The sequence below is a fragment of the Cyprinus carpio genome, chromosome B1 (assembly GCF_018340385.1).
Source record: "Cyprinus carpio isolate SPL01 chromosome B1, ASM1834038v1, whole genome shotgun sequence".
Taxonomy (NCBI): domain Eukaryota; kingdom Metazoa; phylum Chordata; class Actinopteri; order Cypriniformes; family Cyprinidae; genus Cyprinus; species Cyprinus carpio.
This window is the reverse complement of record NC_056597.1, coordinates 13530089-13544259: the sequence shown is the minus strand read 5'-3', so window position 1 is coordinate 13544259 and position 14171 is coordinate 13530089. Positions and strand designations below refer to the sequence as shown.

At 36.3% G+C, this 14171-nt stretch overlaps 1 long non-coding RNA gene and 1 pseudogene across 1 annotated transcript; both read left to right on the top strand.

The window, feature by feature from the left end:
* Positions 1 to 1449: 1449 nt before the first annotated feature.
* On the top strand, positions 1450 to 5006 carry LOC122136058 (annotated as a pseudogene).
* A 4-nt stretch (positions 5007 to 5010) lies between these two features.
* LOC122135871 lies at positions 5011 to 5460 on the top strand. Its single transcript, XR_006153710.1, has 2 exons — positions 5011 to 5065; positions 5147 to 5460. It is a non-coding gene; the product is annotated as an uncharacterized LOC122135871 (long non-coding RNA).
* Positions 5461 to 14171: the final 8711 nt, after the last annotated feature.

The following is a 14171-nucleotide window of genomic DNA, read 5'->3' as shown; positions in this document are numbered from 1 at the left end:
AATAAATCACATAAAACATATAATATTTAAAGAAAAACATCGATTAATATTTTTTTTAAATGAGCTTTAGTTTGTCACAGCAATAGAATAGATACTGTAAGTTTTCCTATTCTGTGTGATGATGTTTAATGTCCCAGATAACTTTTATAGTCCCATTTAGCCACATCTTAGCAATCCTTCAAGACAAGTAAAAGTTTTTAAAAACCACAAGATGGTTAGTCTTGGGGGTAATGCATTGCAAGTAATGTGAGTTACGTAATCAGATTACTTTTATCAAGTAACCAGTAAAGTAAAGCATTACTTTTAAATTTACAAGAAAATATCTGAGTTACTTTTTCAAATAAGTAACAGTTTTCCGATTTATTCACCGACAGCTCTTCTGTCCCCATGTTGACAGAAATCAGTGCAGAGGTGTTTCCTTCAGCCTGAGGCGTATTTATTTCACTTTTGGTGTAAAAGAGCCTTTACAGTTGCCGAAAATACTCCTTTTGTAATTAAGTAATTCAAAAGTAACATAATTCATTACTTTACATAAAAAGTAACTAAGTAACGTAATTAGTTACTTTTTTTATGGAGTAACGCAATATTGTCATGCATTACTTTTAATAGAAACTTTCCCCAACAGAGAATATGGTATTACTAATGTATTTTATGTTGTAGAATAATTTCAGGCATTTAACCAAAAACATATATATATATACTGTATATATAAACCCCTCTGACTTCAGGATGATGGAACTGAAAGTGCTAAAATGCTGCTTCATTTTGGGGTTCCACACTAATGCACCATGCTTGCAGCACTCTATAATGACAGAATGTAAATTTTTGGGTGAACTTTCCCTGTAAGTGTGCCACATGCTGAATGCACCTGCCTCTCTGGATTTTTCTCTCTCCTTCCAACCCATGCCACTGTCACGCCTCTCCTGACACCTGATGGTCGAGCGGAGTACTGCAGGCTGGGGCAGGCTGGCAGTGCCCAATATGTTCCCTGACTGTTTTTCAACTCTGTCTCCACTCTGCCTGAAAAATACATCCTTACTGATTAATAATGATGTATTTAAGTAAATTAACTGTAAGAATATTAGCACAATTTGTATCTTTTGCATAACAGAAAAAGGGATCATGATAATTTTGGACTTTTGATTGAAAAAAAAAAAGCCAGTGAGACAGGGTTGGAAGATAAGTCAGCCTTACCTCATGGGTGTTTACTCAACCTCTGTCAAGGTCGGGTTCACTGAATGAGGTAGGCCAAACTTAAACCACCGCACACCGTCCTTGGGGTGACAGTCACTGTATCTCCCGGTCTGTGCGCTACTAACCAAAATTGTGACTTCAGGGTCACCTCCAAACGCTGCTGAGGCGTTAGGTTGACGTACTTTAGAGGTTATTAAGAGGTTATTGTCCCCTCCCGGTGTGGTAGGCTCCCTGTGGCGCTATGTCAGGGCGAGCATGACCCTTTCCGGGTACCTGCCACCCCTCTGCGACCCTAAAGATGGAAACCTGCTCATGGATGGAGGAGGATACATCAACAACCTGCCAGGCAAGTACGGCCCAGAGCAACTCCTCAGAGAGAGGGCCGCTGGGGCCAGAAACACAATTCTGGTTGGGTCAATCACTTAATTTTTGGTTTTAAAGAGCCACATGGCTCTGAGTAAGTATACTGTGATTTTCTTCATAATTTTGAGGGTAGAATGAGTGGTTTTGCTTTATCCATTTGAACTCAGAATGTGTGTCTATTTTTAATAGGTTAGTTTGTCAATTTGGCATCTTGGAGAGTTCCAGCACATTTTAAATTAATTTCAAACGTTCACTCATTTCTGGTGTCTATTAGATCAGTTTATGATTTGTTCAGAGACAAATGGATAAAGTTCTGCAGGGATTGGGTGGTGTGGACAAAGACGCTCAGTTGTTTGACCTCTTGTCCTCACCAGCCTATTAAAAACATGACATTTTATCAGACTGTAAATTTCAATCATTGCAAGCTGCTGTTGTTGTCTGGTGTATGATTGGTCTTAAATTGTTATTATAAATATCTTGTATCTCTTCTTTACAATATAAGAAAGTGTAATTTAATGTAGTCGAATTGTAAATGGACTAGTTTACAAAATATAAAAAGAAAATCTAAATCAACCAAAAAAAAAAAAAAAACAGACAGCAATAGCATAATGTCCCTCAGTTTGCAGTGCAACATATATTGGGCAGAAAGATAGTTCACGTAGTTCAGATGTTGCATTTCAACTGGGAACATCTTAATTTAGGGGAAAAAGACAAGATTTTGCATTTGACATCACATTCTGTGTTATAATTTGATTTAAATATAAGTGAATTCAATAGTTCATCAAGCAGTTTGCACTGCTAAAGACAGCTATTTCTTGCATTGAAATCATCTGTGTTACTGCCAGAGCTGGGTAGATTACTTACAAATTGTAGTCGTTACTGATTTCAAAATTACATGAAAAAAAAATTGTAGTTAAACTTAATCCATTACATTACACTTTTTAGGCAATATAATCAGACTACTTTCTGATTACTTTTAGATTACTTTTGACCTAACTTGTTCATCACATCGATTTAAATAGTATAATATTGTACCATATTGATAAAAAAAATAAAAAAAAAGAGTAAGAAAGGGGTACTTCAAGTAAATATATTAGGTAGGTCACACTTCATTTTAAGGTCCAATTCTCGCTATTAACAAAGCATTAACTATGACTTTTGCTTCAATAAACTCCTAATTGGCTGCTTATTAGTAGTTAGTAAGGTAGTTGTTAAGTTAAGGTATTGGGTAGGATTAGGGATGTAGAATATGGTCATGCAGAATATGTGCTTTATAAGTACTAATAAACAGCCATTATGTTAATAATAGGGATGCTAATAAGCAACTAGTTCAAGAATTGGTCCCTATACTAAAGTGTTACCATTTAAATCAATGAGGTTCAGATGACAAAAAGGATTGGGGATGCCTGCATTACATATAAATAAGAAATAACTAGAATTTTAATGTGTTTAAAAGACAAAAGCCTCCCAAATTACATATTAATGCATTGCAGGTATTTTAAATAAAAAAATAAAACAAAATAAAATTATTTTAATAAAGTTCTATTTTAAAACATAATGTGTGTAATCGGTTACTACCCAGCTCTGGTTATTGCCTGTAAAGCAGATTGAATGTTAAAATTCCAGGGAATAGTTCTTAACTCCCTTTTTTTTTTCGGTAATGCATAAATTTAAATTTAAAGCCTACATTGTTAGGTTTTAATTGCATCATGTCTTGTCATCACTGAATAGAATTGTCTTTTTCCATCCTTTTTTGTTATTACTGATCACCTGCAAGGCTGTTTTACCACAATTCTCCGCAAATGTTTTAAGAATCTACTTGATTCAAATATTTTCATTCTTACTTTTAAACGCTGATGTTTATTTGATTATTTTACTGATGAAAATGGCAGCTTTCCAAGTGAGGGGTTTGGTTAAACAGCGTTGATTGGTGATCAATTATTAATTGGGGAAATTAGTCTGAAATATTAACAGTACTTTGATTGTTCCTGCTACCTTGTGGATGTCTGTCTTTGTGTACGTGTGCATTTGTTTGCGTTCAACTGGCACTCTTAACACCATGCAGCGGGACATAGCTCGTAATATGGGCACAAAAAACAGGTCATCGCCATCGATGTGGGCAGCCAGGATGAGACTGATCTCTGTAACTACGGTGACAGTCTTTCTGGCTGGTGGCTGCTATGGAACGAATCAAACCCGTGGGCAGAGAAAGTGAAGGTGAGTCAATGTTGTGGGATATTAAAAACACTTCTCGTGGAGCCAATGCAGCCGTTTCAATTTGAGATCCTCTAATGGAATTAAAATCTTCAGGAAACATTTTGAACTTGTAAAGTCTATGAAATTGATTGTGCTAGCTCTACATCCTGTATCTTTTAGGTGCCTGACATGGCTGAAATCCAGTCCCGTTTGGCCTATGTATCTTGTGTACGACAGCTGGAAGTTGTCAAGAAGAGCGCATACTGCGAGTACATTCGGCCGCCCATCCATCGACCGCTTTAAGACCATGGAATTTGGGAAATTTGATGAAATCTATGTGAGAACAAAAGCCCACATCTGCAGTTGACACGGGGGACAATTCATCTATGTAGTCTTGATACTATAAAATGAAAAAGCAGTATAGTATTTATTATAGTGTACATAAAGGCAGTTCTTCCAGATGGTAAATTTTACTGTTTTCTCTAAGGATGTGTTTTATCAACATAGTAAACTACTTGTTTACTGAGTGGGCTCGTGGGTGGACATTATAGAAAATTTGCTGAAAGACCATCGCTCAGCGGACTACAACGACAGCAAGAAGACTGATGTGAGTTTAATATCTCATTAGAACAAGCCACTATTCTATGACCCTTTTGACAGTTAATATAAGAATCCTTTGATAAATAGAAAGTTCACAAAGAACAGTAATTCTTTGAAATCTTTTTTTGCAACAATATAAATGTCCTTACTGTCACTTTTGTCAATTTTATGCATCCTTGCTGAATAAAAGCATTCTTTCTTTCAAAACTAAATTTGACCCCAAAATTTGTAAAAAAAAAAAATTTACCTCAAAATTTGTATTCTGTAGTGATTGTGTTTTGTTGCAATTTGTTTCAGTCGTGCACGTGTCCTAGTGCAGACTTCACTGATCTAGCTGAAATTGTGTCCAGGATTGAGCCGGTGCAGAGCTACTTAGGAGCTGATGGTCAGTTACTCGTATGAAAAAAAATACTTTTTTGCTAATTTACCCTATTACATTTATTTGAAGATTTAGCTTCTAAAATGTATGACAGAATTGACAAGGTATTCAAAATAGCAACATTGGCCAGCAGAGTTGGTATTATATCATGTATTCTGCTTAACTGTTGTATATGTGTCTAGCAGAGGAGTCTGACTATGCGACGGAGTACGAGGAGGACGGGATGGACACAGTGAGAGAAGAGGAAGGTGAGGAAGAGGAAGTGGAGGAGTCCGAAGAGACCCTGAGGACCAGTCTCCTGGAGAATGGGGACCAAATGGGATCTTCACATCAGTAAGTGTACACACATAGCCTTTTATATAAATTAAATGAAATTAAAGTCAGGTGACATTAAAAACTAAATAATTTGTGTAGGATGAAGAGAAGACCGTCCGTCAGAGGAAGAAACATCACCAGGGACCCCAACTTGGACTTCTCTGGAGTGTCAGATTGCTGAAAAGGGAGTAATGCAGGGTCAAAGGGCACTGGAAAGAGAAGCAGAGTCCCACCAGGGACTGATGAGTATACAGACAAATACAGAAGAAAAGACTTCTGAATTAATAAGATTGTTGGAAAGTCACCAAAGATACTGTGATTAACCCTGTTAACACTACATTACCCACAACTTGTCACCAAAACTGTGACTCTGTTATGCCTTTGGGATTTTTTTTTTTTTTTTTTTTTTGCCCCAAGACCCACTACAACAACAGGGTCCAAAGACTATGGGGGCCCACCAAGGCAGAGGAACCACTCCTTGAAATACTTTGCCACTGAAATTTGGGGCTCTACATCTTTTGAGATGTTTTGTGGGAAATGATGTCTACAGTATACCACTATCCTTAAATTCTGGTTTTCCTCTCTTTTTCCAGATGATACCAGTTTAGCAGAGATATTGTGTGGTGTGGCTGGTTTGTGATTTTTATTTAATTTAATTTAATTATTTTGTGAAAATGCGTGTGTGTGTGTGTGTGTGTGTGTGTGTGTGTGTGTGTGTGTGTGTGTGTGTGTGTGTGTGTGTGTGTGTGTGTGTGTATGTGTGTGTGTGTGTGTGTGTGTACACGGCCACAACCTAAACATGTATTGGCAACTCCTCTCATAAGATGTCATCTAGACTGGCTTCCCAAGATGCATTGAGAAAAGACTGCATAGGTTTAGAAAGACTTCAAGAAGAAGAAGTGATGCAATGGCCTACAATGGTTTTAATTTTGATTTAATTGTCTTTGATGTAAGGTTTAATGCTTGCAACTTATTAGGAAAAATAACTTCAGATTTTTAGAAACACTGTTCCTGATATCTAATATTATTTTAAAGAGAGTCAACAAAGTGGAAAGCTTTGTAGGTGGTCAAATGTGGCATAAATTATTATAGGAAAGATCTCAGTGGGACAAAAAAATTTGGATGCCCAAATAATGTAGATTACAGATGGATTAACTGCTGAGATGAAAATGTGGACAGATGGATACATTAGAGGGGAATGAAATCAAGAATGATTAAAAAAAATAGTTTTTAAAAGAGTAGTAGGAAAGAGAAAGATAAATGTAGCAAGGTAGAGTAAGGTAAGTAAATAATACAGAAGGGTGTGTAGAAAAAGTGAGAATGATATGCAGCAAAGAAACGAGTGAGCATGGAAGAGAGAGAGGAAGTGATTGCAGTAGTAAGCAAAAAAATGATTGCAGGAGTGAGCGAGAAAAGTGGTTGTGTTAGAGAGCGAGAGAAAGTGAAAGCTGTAGAGAAGGAAGTGGGTCGTGGGTGTGTGAGTGAGGAATTGGATGCGATATTGAGAGAGTGGGTATGTTAGAGAGCGAGAGTGGTAAGGATTGTGAGGAAGTCAAGAGTGGTAGAGAATAAAGTGAGAGCAGTAGAGAGTTAGGAAGTGAATGTGGCAGAGATAGAGGGGGAGTGATTGCGGTAGTGAGCGAGAAAATGATTGCAGTAAAGAGCGAGGAAGTGAGAGCTGTAGGGAAGGAAGTGGGTCATGGGTGTGATTGGGAAGTGGATGTGGTAGAGAGCGAGAGCAGTTAGGAGTTTGAGCATGTGAGCAGGTTAGAGAACAAGAAAGTGAGAGCAGTAGAGTGAGGGAGTGATTGTGTGGTAGTGAGCGAGAAAAAGATTGCAGTAGTGTGTGAGAAAATGATTGCGGTAGTGTGTGAGAAAATGATTGCGGTAGTGAGCGAGAAAATGATTGCGTTAGTGTGCGAGAAAATGATTGCGGTAGTGAGTGAGAAAATGATTGCGGTAGTGAGCGAGAAAATGATTGCGGTAGTGAGCGAGAAAATGATTGGGGTAGTGAGCGAGAAAATGATTGGGGTAGTGAGCGAGAAAATTATTACGTTAGTGAGCGAGAAAATGATTGCGGTAGTGAGCGAGAAAAGGTTTGAGGTAGAGAGCGAGAAAATTATTGCGGTAGTGAGCGAGACAATTATTGCGTAAGTGAGCGAGGAAATGATTGGGGTAGTGAGCGAGAAAAAGATTGCGGTAGAGAGTGAGAAAATGATTGCGGTAGTGAGCGAGAAAATGATTGTGGTAGTGAGTGAAAAAAAGATTGCAGTAGAGAATGAGAAAATTATTGCGGTAGCGAACAAAAATGATTGCGGTAGTGAGTAAAAAAATGATTGCGGTAGAGAACGAGAAAATTATTGAAGTCGTGAATGATAAAAATGATTGCGTTAGAGAGCGAGGAAGTGAGTGTAATAAAGAGTCAGGAAGTGGATACGGTACAGAACGAAAGCGGTAAAGAGTGTAAGGAAGTGAAGAGTGGTAGTGAGTGAGAAAGTGAGATCGGCAGAGAGTGAAAATGAGTGACAGAGTGAGGAAAGGGAATGCAGAAGGCTTTCATGAGGAGTATCGTTAATGCCAAAAATATCTTGTGTGGAAATTGGATGTGTGTGTTTGCCTGTGTGTGTTTTCAACCTTTCAGAAATGCAGAACTACTTGTGCTTCAGGTAGACGAGGTGGATGCCTTATTTAGTTATTGCACATTCACATTCACAAAAAAAAAAAAAAAAAAAAAAAGATGAACAAAGACACCTGTAATATAATCCCATGAAGATGTGGGGAGTTTAAATTGTTACATTGCTGAACGAGTGCCAGGTATGCAGTGTCCAGTACTGGAGCAGATCTTCATTGTACTCCAAAGCCAAATATGTCATCCTTCCCATATTCACCAACCTAAAAACTGTCCATAATCAGTGTATATTATCTCTGAAAGCTCACTGAGATGTACAAAATTCCTCAACCTGCTTTGTGCTTTGTTTCACTCTTTTATGCTGAGACGGTTTGTTTTATATATTTATGAGACTTGAAAGGGATTGCCAACTACTATTTAATTTATTGTTTTACCACTGCCTTTTTAAAATAGCTTTTTAAAACACTTTAGAGATTGTAGAGAATAACAGTAAGCGGTTTTTTATTTTGCTTGGAAATTAGCATTTTTGCACTGTCGATAATGAAGAAAAAAATAATGTTGAATGTCTAATATAATGTTGAACTGTCTAATATAAAAGGTGGCTGAGGTACAGACGGGTCATGTGTGTGTGACCATTTAAAGCCTCAGAAATAAATGCTGAATAATGTATAATAAAATCCTATTTAATGTCATGCTGACTAAATCGCTTTTTGAAATAAGGTATTATTTATGTTCCCATGTGATTGTTTATGACTTTTGAAATGTAAAGGCAACTTTATTAATGGGAAAGACCTAAATAAATCCTATTCTACTATATGCTTCGTCAATATACAGATAATTGTAGATCTAAAACGGACAGGTTTATTCACATCAACACACCTGATGAAGGGTCAATCAAGTCATCATATGGATGCTCCTTGATATGTCATCTTTCAGTCAGATGGGGTGGGGGTTGATGTGAGAACACAAGCATCTGTTGAGGACTGGTGAAGGAGAACATTGATTTTAAAGGTTGTTGTGTGTGTGTCTGTGCAGGGTCTGAATATACTGTGAGGTCTAAAATGTCCTCACCAATATAGTGAAACCTGTTCAACGTATTTAGCCTAGTCACTAGTTAAAAAGTTTATAAAACTGCTTTTTGTATCTATGTTGGTGATGATCTTTTAAAACCCCTTCGTACCATTTTCAAGACGTTTAATTTTTGTAACTAAGAATCAGGATTTTTAAGGTATTATATATGGTATATTTCTTAAATAAATAGCTCTTAAAGGGATAGTTCCCACAAAAATTAATTTTTATTAACCAATTAATATCGTCATTAATTGGTTACAGTCATTGTCTATGCAGGGTCAAAAAGCTCTCGGATTTCATCAAAAATATCTTAATTTGTGTTCCGAAGATGAACAAACGTCTTACAGGTTTGGAACAACATGATGGTGAGTAATTAATAACAGAATTTTCATTTTTGGGTGAACTATCCCTTTAAGTGCGAGTTACATGTTTAATGAATTCAAATATTCAGTAGATGTCTATGGTATGATGTACAGTAAGCCAGTCATGCTTAGAAAGTAGAAAATAAATATTCATAAGTTCAGCTTCTGCTAAGAAAAATGGCACATACGACGTAGTAAAACTCGACAAGTATTAATTTTAATTCATTTAACGTTGTATATTATTAATCTGCTTACGATTTAGTTCTCTTTCACCCGGCCTTTGTGCCTCTTACCAGTTCCTTGTTCTTTTGCTTTCCTTTCTCACGCTTAACTGAAGATTACTTATCTATGTATCAAATGTTCACCAGAAAGTAAGTCCTTCGAGGGCGTTTTAACTCAAGTCAGTAACCGTTGTTGTCTGTATGAAGAGCTTACGCGGAATGATACAAGAGTCGTAAAAGTAGGACCGGTATGTTTTAGATTGGTTTCTCACAGATGTGCAAAAAATATGAGTCGTTTTTAAGAAGGTATTGTATTTCAAGAAAGTATTGTTAAATTATTGAATATTTATAGTCGTTACAGTATATTACAGCGTTCAGTAAACTAACTAAATTTCCTAATTATTCCATCCTGACATGGCAGAGGTCAGAGGAATATGTATTTTATGTTTATATATTAATGATTAAAATTCATCTGTACTAAACCAACTAGAGGTTTTTTCATGCTGCATAGCCAAAAGAAAACTTGACTTATTTTGATTAACAAAATGTTTGGAGAATTTTTAATAATCGGTAGCTCAGTAAATGTCTGATTGTAGTAGCTACATAAAAACAAACCACATCAACACTTTTTTTGTATTTTATTTTGTTTTAGGTTTTTGAAAGTTTTAAAAATTTTCCCAAAAAAAAAAAAAAAAATCCTGAGGTATTCACAATATAATGGCATTTCTTTCATTTGAAATGAGGAAACAACAAAAAAAGTGGGGAAGGGGGGGACATCAAAATGATAAAACTGTGATGGCTGTCTTTCAATACAATACAACAGGTGGGGATACTTCTGCTCCACATATATATTTGTAAGATGGTACCCCAAAAAAAGCAAAAATAAAATAGAAGTAAAAAAAAAAAAAAGAATTACTAAGGACAAGCTACATTATTTGTGCCCAGGCTGTTGTAGTTGTCTTATTTTTAACATACCACATCAAATATCTAGATTAAATCAAACTAATCCCAAAAAGTTAGCAAAAATGTTGCATCATATCTATATTCATCATATCTATATATGACAATAAATGGCTTTGAATCCTATTCTATAACGTTATATATCCATATACCAGAGAACATATAAGGTTGTCTAAATTTGTTGGCACAAAGCATTCTAATTTTTGCAATATATTTTTCAAGCTGTTGAAATATGCCAACAAATGGTTCTTTTTGATTTGAACAGCATGATGCCAATGGCCGCATCAAACAGAATTAGCAGGTTTAAACATTTCTAAACTCCATCTATCAGTTAAATAGAATTTGGTGAGCTACAATGGTTCTAAACTCCATGTCAATTAATAATAATAATATTAATAACAAAATCCTCCAGTGCAACAGCAGCTAAAAATGGTGAGATTTTCACATAAAAACACATTGTAACCATACAGCAAATAAGAGCTCTGATAACAGCTCTGGGGGGGGGGAAAAGACAATGCATTACCAAAAAATAAAAATAAAAAGAACAATAAATGATTGCTTAGCTTCAACTGAAAAAGACACACCTTGACGCAACATTCACCAGAAAACATTTTGAAACAACTCGCAATATGTCCCACTTTTCTCTTAATTTGGTGTGGTCTTAACCCTGAAGATAATAGTAATAACAACTGTAATAAGAGCAAACAAGATGGTAATTGTATTCAAAATTGAAATTAAATGGTTACAAAGGACCAAAATGCATAGACCAAAATAATAGACTTTTGGTTTTCTAACAGCTGTAGACACAATGTCTTGCTAAAACCTCTTTCAGCACTCATTCATGGATCAATGGAACACAAATACAACATAGAAGAAAGACAAACAAAAGGTCAAGAATCAATACAGCTTGAAATCAGCCAGCAATGATAAAGGTAAAAATTTCTATAATCAATATTAAGATCAAAAAGTCAGACGTAAAAAGGCAAAAGTGTGTCTTTTTCTAAAAAAACACAGCATTTTGGAAAAAAGTACAGTATTATACTGTATACTATATACTATATATAGTATACTATATATATGTATATATATATATATATAAATAAAGATAAAACATTTATGAGTCCCCTCCCCTCCCTCCTCCAACCCAAAACAAAATGTAGAATCAATGGCAGTTACTTCAGAGATCATAACATGCAATTGATATACTTACAGCACTGAACAAACTATTTCTCCAAACTACCATCTGCCGAATCTGACCCCAAACACATCCCACCCACCCGTCCCAGTGCAATCCTTAAATATGTCAGCTCACTGAAGAAAAACAAAAGAAAAAACTCTCTATTGATCGTAAATTCTGTCTCCGCTCTAGCTGAGGATGTGATATTCACTCGCTCATCATGGAGACTCCAGTAGTTGTGTGGGTGTGTGTGTGTGTGTGTGTGTGTGTGTGTGTGTGTATACAGGAAGTTCTGGGGAAAAATACAAACGGACTTGATTTGAGTGACTGCATAGTGAGTATTTGGTTTAATTACAGATGGGGCATCATGATAATTTAACAAAATAATAACAATAACAATTGTAAAAAGTAATAGACTCAAACATCATGACGGCAAAGTACACGCCTGAGCACACACTCCAAAAATAACAGTGATGCTGCCACACACACACAATCATATAAACAATAACTAATGAAACAGCAGCACGCACTGGTTAAGTTACCAACATTTGGTGTTCCAGGACGTGTACGACTACCGTCAGCAGAGAAATGGGTTTAATATCTCTGTCCTATTCACAGAAAACCACTATTTCAGATCATCAAAAACACACACATATAAAGAACTGATGCTTTGATTTCAGAAAGCAATTAAAAAATAATTACAAATTAAAATAGTGCCAGAAAAACAGTGAATGGAAGTACACTTTAAACCAAGCATAAAACCATATAGATGAGCATCTCAGATCATATTTCCATAGAGGCGTGTGTGTGTGTGACCAAAATAAAACCCCAACAGTGAAGGGTGACCCGCTACTGTCTCACAGGAAATTACATTCATGAAGCTGTATATCCCTCATCCGGGGTCCTCAGAATAACGCCACTGGTTTGAATGAGTTTTATTGATGACACCTTTGGTGTGTAATGCTGCGGTCATATCTATAAGGTCTACTGAGAGAATGACGGACAGACAGACAGGCAGGAACAACAGTATCCGTGATGAACATCAACGCCAAACAGGAAATCAGTGTTAAGTTAACGGCGAGAGTCCTGTTAGAGATTCTATTTAGCATCTGAAAGGAGTGAAGAAAAACTATTGGGAGGTTAAACGGTTACAGATCATTGCTATAGTATATAGGTGTTAAAAAAAAAAAAAAAGCATTTGACATATTTTCTGATCTTTTGCCTGATTTGTCAATCTGATTCAATGGAAAACGAATGGACTTCAAAAATCTGGAATCTGCTGAATTTGTGGTAAAATATGCAGAACTCCTTGACTAAAAAAAATGTGTTTAATTAACACATTAGCATGAAATATTTTAAGAAACTCATGAATTCATCCACCGCAGGGACGGACACAGGAGGACAATTACAAACATATCTGCCTGCGTGACCCACAGCTAATGGTGCAACGAAGGAAATCTAGCTCAAATATATATAGATATTACCCGCTGGTGTCTGTTATTGTGTACAAACAACTGGAAGTCATTCTTATTAGTAGCCTACAGTGAGCGGAGATGTTTGTGAGAGTTGGCATAGTGGCGTAGTTTCAAAAACAAACTATTTTTATATAAAATAGATATAGGTCTATATATTTACTTCACTACCTTGCTTGCTTTCTCTTTTCCTCTTAAAGGATCACATCAATGCATTTGGTAAATGTGTAGACATTGCAGTGTTTTCTGCATTTGGTTCAAAAAAAAAAAAAAAAAAAAAAAAAAGATTTTCCTTTGGGGAATATAATCATTGACAGCAGCATCTAAAGTAAACAGTAGCAGCAAGTAAGATAATAAATAAATATAATAATAATTTCAAGGATAATGAAAAACAGTAAGATGCAAAACAACATAATTAACCCTAATAAATTTAAATTGGTACATTGGTTTAAAACGATTGAAAGCTTTTATGCAACGTCCAGCTAGCGCTCTAGAAAACAACCTCTCTAATAACACCTCAGCTGATACTTTCTGTAAGACTTCACTGGAGACTTTCTTTAATACTTTCTATATGCCTTCCTCCTGTTTTCCTCTGCCTGCTACGTTCATTACTCGTTTCTTCAGTCCCTTATATAACACCATACTTCCTGTCTCAACGTACCATTGCCATCTAAATCTCTCTTTGCTGATTCGTTTAGTCATATTTTCTTTCCTCTCACACGCTTTCTCACTTAGTCTAGCAGTGATTTGGCTTTTTAAAGCAGTGAATCTCAAACTCTACAGCTTTGGTTGTGAAAGTCTCTGAACATCTTCAGCACGACCCACGAGCAGGTGCTGAAATCCTCTAGAGAACAACCGCTTGGCAGATAAAAAAAAAAAGCAGTGCTGTGTCAAAAAAAAACAAGCTTTGGTTTGCGGGAACTCAAATGCTCGTGGGAAAACAAGAACAGTGAAGAGAATGAAATGATGAACGGTTGTCTGGGTTGATGAGGCGGGTGAATCAGAGCAGAAACGTTCCACTCACAAAACGAGCCGTTTTTATTCTTGTGGAGGAAACGCTTCGAAAACGCCACAAACTCCAACTCCCCGCGCTCGCTCTCAACACCAGTCATGAGCGACTATGACACCATCTCTCATCTATGATTTTGGTGTCTTCCTCGTACTCCTAAGACTTAACCTACACAGCTAAATGAACGTTGTTAAAATATCCATTTCTAACCCACTTATCTTCC